Below are 8,235 nucleotides of genomic sequence, written 5' to 3' on the forward strand. Positions count from 1 at the left end.
GTGCCAGCTGTGGAAGTTGAAGTGGAGGGGAATTCTCAGCCGTGGAACCAGTTACCGGTGCACTAGAGCCATAGCACAGAGGGCATGTCAGGGGAAGGAAGGGGTAAATCAGAGACAGGGAAGAGCTCTGTGGCACCATTCCTTAGCTAGCATAAGTCCCCTTGGCTGCTCTAACTCATGCTGCTCCTAGGGAGAAGGCAAAGGCTAGAGCCAGTGCAGACTGGCCCATAAAATCAGGGAACTGTAACCCATTCCCTGAGCGTCACTTCATTCTCCTGCACTGATGAGAGACTCTACCACACAAATTAGACCTAGAGAAGTCAAGACAACATGAATTTCTTGTAACACATAAGTAGGTAAATCTGGGTGGGTGTTTTGTGTCTATCAAATGAATTAATTATCTGGAATGCAGATGTTTAGTACAGTTTATTCCATTCTAACACCACGAACAGCCCCGATGTTCCCACAACACAACAAATATCAGGTTAGCATTTAATTCTTAGATCACTGGTGAAGGGACTGTTTTATAAGCAGCAGCATTATGAAGTTTATTAGAATCAATCTTAAGAAATAAAAATAAATTACAAGAGGTGCTGTAAGGAATCAATGGGAAGGATATTTTTCAATAGTCTGTGCTTTTATGTAGATAAGATGAAAGGTTAGTCACTTGAAGACACATGGTGAAGACAGCAAAGAGTCCTGTGAGCCAATGGGGGCATTGGAGCATGAGCTTTCATGGGTGAATATCCACTTCGCTGAATGCATGCCACGAAAGCTCATACTCCAATATGTCTGTTAGTCTATAAGGTGCCACAGGACTCTTTGCTGCTTTTACAGATCCAGACTAACACGGCTACCCCTCTGATACATGGTAAAACAGAGTATTTTGACACCAAAGCATTCTTTATCCTATGAATTACGCAATAGATTAGACCAGGGGTAGGCAACCTATGGCACACATGCCAAACATAGCATGTGAGCTGATTTTCAGTGGCACTCACACTGCTTGGGTCTTGGCCACTGGTCCGGGGGGGCTCTGCATTTTAATTTAATTTAAATTAAGCTTCTTAAACATTTTAAAAACCTTATTTGCTTTACATACAACAATAGTTAATTATATATTATAGACTTATTGAAAGAGACCTTCTAAAAACATTAACATGTATTACTGGCATGTGAAACCTTAAATTAGAGTGAATAACTGAAGACTTGGCACACCACTTCTGAAAAGTTGTCGACCCCTGGATTAGACTTACAGTCCCAAAAGCAAGTTCTCTCTTCCTCTTTTGGCATTTGGGACACAGACATCAACTGAGCCTTTCTGTGACAAGTTAATAGAGCACAGAAATTTACAAAGAGATGTTCCTAGGGAAGTGTCTGCTTGTAAGTGTTTCTTACCAGTATTATATAATCCAGAGACAGGAAAGTAAGTTTGTTCTCTCATAAATCTGTTGAGAGTCAGTGGAGTTTCCCTCCTTTTTCCCTCCACCCCAGTCTCCCAGGAAACAGGCAAGGAGCTTCTCCTCCTAAACTTGTGGATAATGGGACAACCACAAAAAGCAAATGCTTCCATACAGCTTCAGAGGACACCATCACCATGGCAACAGACTCCTTGAGAAGCCATGTACCAATGAAATCCCTGTTTGAAATTGCTCCCAACCTCCCCTTTTAGGAACTTCATTCACCTAAAACAATGCCAAGGGGGGTCAGATTATGCAAGGGAATCCCCACAGATTTTCAGATGGATGATGTGGTGAAGAGCACCCGTGGCCCAGCTTTGACTCTCAGGACTTGGATGCCCAGATATGCACCAGTAAAGGTGTGTGCAGCGGGAGCTGTTCAGGACCTGTGGCAGGTTTTGAAGTTCTCAGCTCTAAGCTTCTTTTAAAATATTTGGCAAAGTTTATTCAATGTGGCAAAAAACCAATGGCCTAAAAATAGGTGAAAAGGGGGCTTCATGAACCACACAAAGTCCTGTGAAAATAAACAAACCATCAAACCTACCTAGGGATTTCTGACCCCAGAACACTTCATGTCACTACCAGATTCACTTATCAGGAAACATAGTAACATTTATTTGGTGTTGAGTTGATGTTATGGTCATTGTAGCCTAGGCATAATCTCCAGTGCAGAAAAATATAATATGAAGTGAGGATGTAATTTTCCTTAGTTATTCATCATGTAAATGTCCCAGACTGTAGTCACTTAGCCACTGTCTCCCCAAACGCATTCTGAGGAGACTCACTTAACTTTAAGAAACTGGGTAGTAATAGGGATCCCAGTCCCCAAAACATCTTCATGTAGAAATTTCTGCACTTGTATGTTGTCTTTACATGCAAGTAGAATAGTCATTTGTTTAATTTGGTTAGGAAATTTCTACCAGATTTCTACCAGAACAAACAAAATATCTTGTCATGTGCTCAACTCTTCCAATGTTATGTTGTCACATGAACCTGAAAGTTAAACATATCCTAAAACTGGCTGAAAATGCTCTAAAGGAACAAGCAAAATGGGTATTAGAATCTTGGCAGAACATAGATGGGCAGGAATAATTCAGGAAGGTTTTTGTTATTAAGAAAGAGTTATTCCAGGGTATTACTGAAAGAACTAATTAGATTAAAACCAGAATAGACTAGTATCTGCAGTCACTAGGTAGGATACAATTATTAGGGTTATCAAATCTAATGATACAAGGAATAAACTGATGATCAGGTAGGAATCTCAGCCCCCACAGTATAATACTGAGCACTGCATAAGAAAGGCATCGTTTTTCATCCCACCCACTCAACTTGTTCTGAAGAATCTAATATAGGCTTCTCTTGATGACAGAGTACTAAGCTTGAAGGCCCATTGAATATTCTATGCTCCCATATTTCAATAGTTAAGTTCCTGGTAGAACATAATGGTGTCTCACTCTATTTTATTCAGAAATGTTGGATAAGAGTTGCTGCAGGCATGAGATTTAACAGGCTGTTCATAATGACTGACAAGTTCCAGCTGGAATTCAGGGAAAGGGTAATGGAGCACAAATATAATAAGCCTTAAGTAAATGAATAACTTCTCTTTATAAAGACTGAAGTGTGTGAGGTGGCTAGTATTTTGGAGATGAATGAAAGGGACTCATAGGTACTACTTGAACTTTTACATTTCATGGCTAGAATATCTGGAGAAAATGGAATGAAAAAAATAAATTTACAAGTCTATTACTAGGTCTTTAGATACAAAACCCTGACTCTGATAAGGGTAAGTTCTATTGTTGTTAGTCCTTTCAGACAATCTTTTGCATCCTTTTCTCAAACATTTAAAAGAGCCTTCTTTCAATGATGTTTTTTGGTGATAGACCATTATACTCACAATCCTCTTTTTCTCTTCTTTTCTTTTTTTTTTTTTTGGCAAAGGAGTTCTCAACTCTTGGGAATTGAAAATGTATGTTATACCTTTCATCCAGATTTTTCTGAAAGAAGAAGTTAATGAAAATCATCTGTATGCCCTGTGGAAATGGAGCCCCCCTTTGTCAGTGAATGGAGTTGCAGAAAGAATTACAGTGGGAGGTTCAGTTGGATTATGGCACTATGTCATCATGTAAGCAGCATATATTAATTGCAGCACTATGACACAAACATCCTAACACATGACATTACAATTTACTATCTTTATATTATAGTAGTGCTTAGAGGCTAAGGTCCCTGTAACAGAGTGTGGCAGGGCCCCCGTGGCTTCTTCCTCTGCTAGGTTCACAGTCACTCAGAGACCCTGGGTTTAGTAACCACTGTTGCAATTTATTCTCAGGGTTGTTCCCATCACTGTTTCACCATGAACAAGTAACCCTTCACCATCTGCAGGAGGGAGGGAAGAGCTACCTCCCTGGTTCCATTCCCTGCCTTTTCTCTTTCCTCCTGCTCTCCCCGGGCTTCCTTTCCCTGGTGCTTTTATGCAGCCCCAAGCTAGTTAGGTAGCAGCTGTCTCCATTTCCCCAATTAGGGCCAGGTTCTCTCCAGCCCACTCTAATTTGTTCTCCTAACAAGGAGCGGGCATGAGAGAGGGCTGAATCTGCAATCCTTTGCTCAGCACCCTGTCACAGTCTCATTGTGCTAGGCTCTGTACAAACATAGCAAAGACAATGCTTGCCCTGACTAGCTTTCAATCTAAGGTAGCAATCCTGCAAGTGTAACACCGGGTGGAATTGAACCTGGGATCTCTGGAGCTTAGTGCATGAGCCTCTATCGCATGAGCTAAAAGCCAACTGGCTGTTAGCTAAGGCTGTAAAGCAGACTCATAATCTCTCTCTAAGTGGTCTCAGTGCCACTAGATGGGACAGAACACCACACCCAGGAGGCATGTGGGTTACACAAGCACTTATGCACATGCTTAACTTTATTATCAAGGAGTAACCCCACCAAAGTGTTTGGGACTGCTAAAGTTAAGCACATATGTAAGTATTTGCAAGAGGCCTAAGTCTATGATAAGAAGGAACAGGTAAAAACAGATGGACGTAGGAGGAATGCAAGGAAATGAGATGATATGGAACAGCATTAAATAGTGATCACAAGACACTAGCTAGTACTCATTGTCAATATTTTTGTAGGCATCAGTGGAGAACTGGTTTAATGAAGGATTTAAAAGACAAGAAGGAGGTGTTTTGGTGGCTACTTACAAGAAGTTCTGCCTAGGGATAAGGAGAAGGATGGGAGAAAGCGGGAGAGTGCATCTTGGAAAAACATAAGAAATAGGAAAATCAAGATGGGCATCATTGTCAGAAAGCAGGCACTGGCTGATGTCTTGATGATGTATAATATGTAACAGGTAGGATGGGGATAAGCTGTGAAGGGCCTTCACAGTGAAGACAAGTCATTTAAGTTTGAAGTGGTGGAGAAAGGGTGCCGATGGAGAAGAAACGGGTTTTCATGGACAAAGCAATGACTCAGAAAAGCAATCTTTGCGGCAGCATTTTGTATGTAAACAAGTGGGGGAACATGTGATTCATCAAAATGCAGCTGTAATCAAGACAAGATTCCTTTGTGTGTGTCTGTAATTCTGACTGACAGCACTTCCTCTCTTTTCAAATCCTCCCATCCCCTGTACTTTGGCCTCCTAAACACTTACAAAGACTCCAGGCCATTGGGATGGTTTCTCTATTGTTTCCCCTTTCTGTCAGCTTGGAAAGACAGGGAGGGATCCTGATGTCTCCATTCTGTTGATTCAGAATCCCCTGTGCAGTTTAGGGTTTATCAGTTGCTATACCACAATCGTTCTGTAGAGGGCAGCACAGTCACATTGCCCCAGAAGCAGACCAGGAATCTGACTGACTCCACAAGGTTCCTAACTCTCCCCTTGCTGAGTGTGGGAGGAGAGTGAGAAGGCAGCAGGGGTGATCTGTCAGCTCTGTATCTAGCACTGGGTACTGCCTTAAAGAGCTGGTACAGCCTACTCCCTACCCTTCTCTGCCCATCCCTCACCACCTGTGTTCCATATGCAAGCACTACAGTCAGTCAGATAATACTTTGTGAAAAGTTTGTCCCTTCTCGCAAAGAATTTTAAAACTCAGTTTTTTTTCAGCCAGTTCTGCAAGAGACACTTCTTCAACCTTGCCTTCACTAGTACAAACTCACAGCAGAGTGCGCACACAAGTTATACCAAAAAACCTGCACACACAATTCTCCCCTGGGGTGAAGGGAGTAATTCCTGTCACATGTAGTTCATCTTACCAGTTAATTCATTACTGGAAGGCATTCAGACCACAATGAGAAATGCAGTGTAAAAGAAGGTCATGCCTGAAAAGAACAAAACAGCATCTTCACAGAGTTGGGTGTCCAAAATATGGGTATCCAGCAAGGGGGAGTAAAGGGGACTCTTTATCTTTCTACTGTGCGTAAGTGCATTAACTGGGTCACAATCAGGCCCTCAAAGTGTTTTGGGCACCAGTGGTAATATTCTTATAAAGCAGCACTCTGCTGGCTCTGACAATCCAAAGTCATCTCTGAGATACGGACACATGCTGTGCTCCAGATATGTAGCCTCAAAGCAACAGGTTGAAGACAAGTTCTCTACTATCAAGATAATTTGCAGAGAAACACAGGCATCATGTTATGGGACAATCCAGCTCTGGAAATGCTGCATTCAGTTCTTGGCACCTCAGTATGAGGGGTAAAAAAGACACTGGGGGAAATTCAGAGAAGAGCAAACATGATTAAGAGATTGGAATGAGTGACTAGAAGGAAAGAGTAAGAGAACTGAGGATGTCTGCCTTGGTTAAATGATAACACCGTGGAGGAACTTCATAATTGCTTTTGTGTTTGAAGGGTGTAAACACCACAAAGAAGAAGGAATTCTCTAAAGTATTAAAGGAGTGATACAGTAACAAGGGTTAATGAATTGGAAATAAGAGAAGGAAAATGTAGGCCAAATATAAAGAAAAAAATTATTTAAGATTGTGGAATAATCTCCCTAAGGAAGTCATGGAAGCACATTAGTCATTTAGAACTGGACTATAAAAAGCAATGAAAATATCATCAGGAAAAAAACTAATGCTGCTTTTTTAGTTTTTTTTTAAAACCACCCTTGATTCTTTAAATCATCTTGTTGTATACATTTCTAAGTATGGTTAGGAAGGAAGGAATCTAACGCTGAAATGTTTGTTCCTTATGATCATACTTATCCTCCCAACAAACAAACAGTTGCAGGTGTCTGAGTGTGCAGTGCACCATCTGAGCCCAATAGTCTCATGGATGCTGACAGAAGTCTGGCATTATCACATTGGCTGGGTCTATACTATTAGTTTCATCTCAACAGTTTTGATTTGTCTGACATTTTTCAGTCTTGTTTTACTACATGGGCAATTTGAAGTTCAAAAGTAATCTTGAAAAAAATACAATCGGACAGTCAAAAAAGCAAGTTAAGGGTCCAGTCTTGCAGAACATGTCCAGGTGTAACTTCACTCACATCTGCGGGACTGGACCCTGACAAGAAGGATAATGGTCACACATCTTGTGGAGAGTGTCAACCACATATATGGCACCATCCCTGTTCCTCAAGACTCCACCAGCCAGTGTATAGTTGCTCAGGACAGGATCATGGATGTGACCATGAAGAATAAAATAGACAACTACTACCACATAGCATACTGCACAAAGTAGATCAAGAGCAATACCCATGCGTCTTACCATGGCACTAGACACTGACACACTTTTCAACTCCTCCAATACCAACAGCAGCTGATCCCATCATCATCTTACGTATATGCACACAAGTATACAGAGAGACCCACAAGTAAAACAGAGCCACCTGCAGACAATTGTCCTGGTTAATGGGAATCATCAAGATTCAAAACCACCATGAATGGTCCACACTTTGCAAAATTACTATAGGCCTCAGAGTTATATTTCATATTTCTAGTTTCAGATACAAGAGTGATAAATTTATACAACTAGGATGACCACACTCAGTAAATTATAAGCTTTGTAATGATACCTTACAAGAGACCTTTTGCATGAAGCATATTTCAGTTACATTATATTCAAACTCATTAGCATACTTTCATAAAATCATATAGAGTGCAACATCACGGGGTGTTTTGCCATTGACTTCAATGAAGCCAGGATTTCACCCAGAGGGTATAGGGTGGTGAGTTCTTTGCATGCAATGCTTTAATCTGACTTAGCCAGTATGATCTTTAGTAGTTATACCCACCTGCTTACATGTTTAAAGGCCTAATTTTGGTCCCACTGAAGTCAGTGATAAAATAAATTCAGTGGGAGCAGGGCTGCCCAGATGTGGGGAGGGGGAGGGCAAGTGGGGCAATTTGCCCCAGGACCCGGGTCCTGCAGGGGCCCCCACAAGAATATAGTATTCTATAGTATTGCAACTTTTTTTTAATGGAAGGGACCCCTGAAATTGCTTTGCCCCAGCCCCCCTGAATCCTCTGGGTGGCCCTGAGGGAAAAGGATTGGGTCCTGATTTTTAATCTCACTTGCTCTGGTTTTACACAGCTGTGATTCTATTGATTTCTGTAGGGTTACCTCTGAATTACACTGGGGTTAGTGACATAAGAATCAGACCCTTGTGTCTGAACAAAATGTTGGTGTATTCTGTATTCCTTGTGTACGAAAGACTTATTTACAAGGTCAACACATTTTTCCTCACACTCTAAATCCACTCAGAACAGAAGGGATTTGTTTCTTTGCTGGGAAGACTTGAAAAGTTTAGGATCAGGGATAGCTATTCTTTAACTTACAAAGA

Source organism: Mauremys mutica, chromosome 2, assembly GCF_020497125.1.
Source record: "Mauremys mutica isolate MM-2020 ecotype Southern chromosome 2, ASM2049712v1, whole genome shotgun sequence".
Classification (NCBI taxonomy): Eukaryota; Metazoa; Chordata; order Testudines; family Geoemydidae; genus Mauremys; species Mauremys mutica.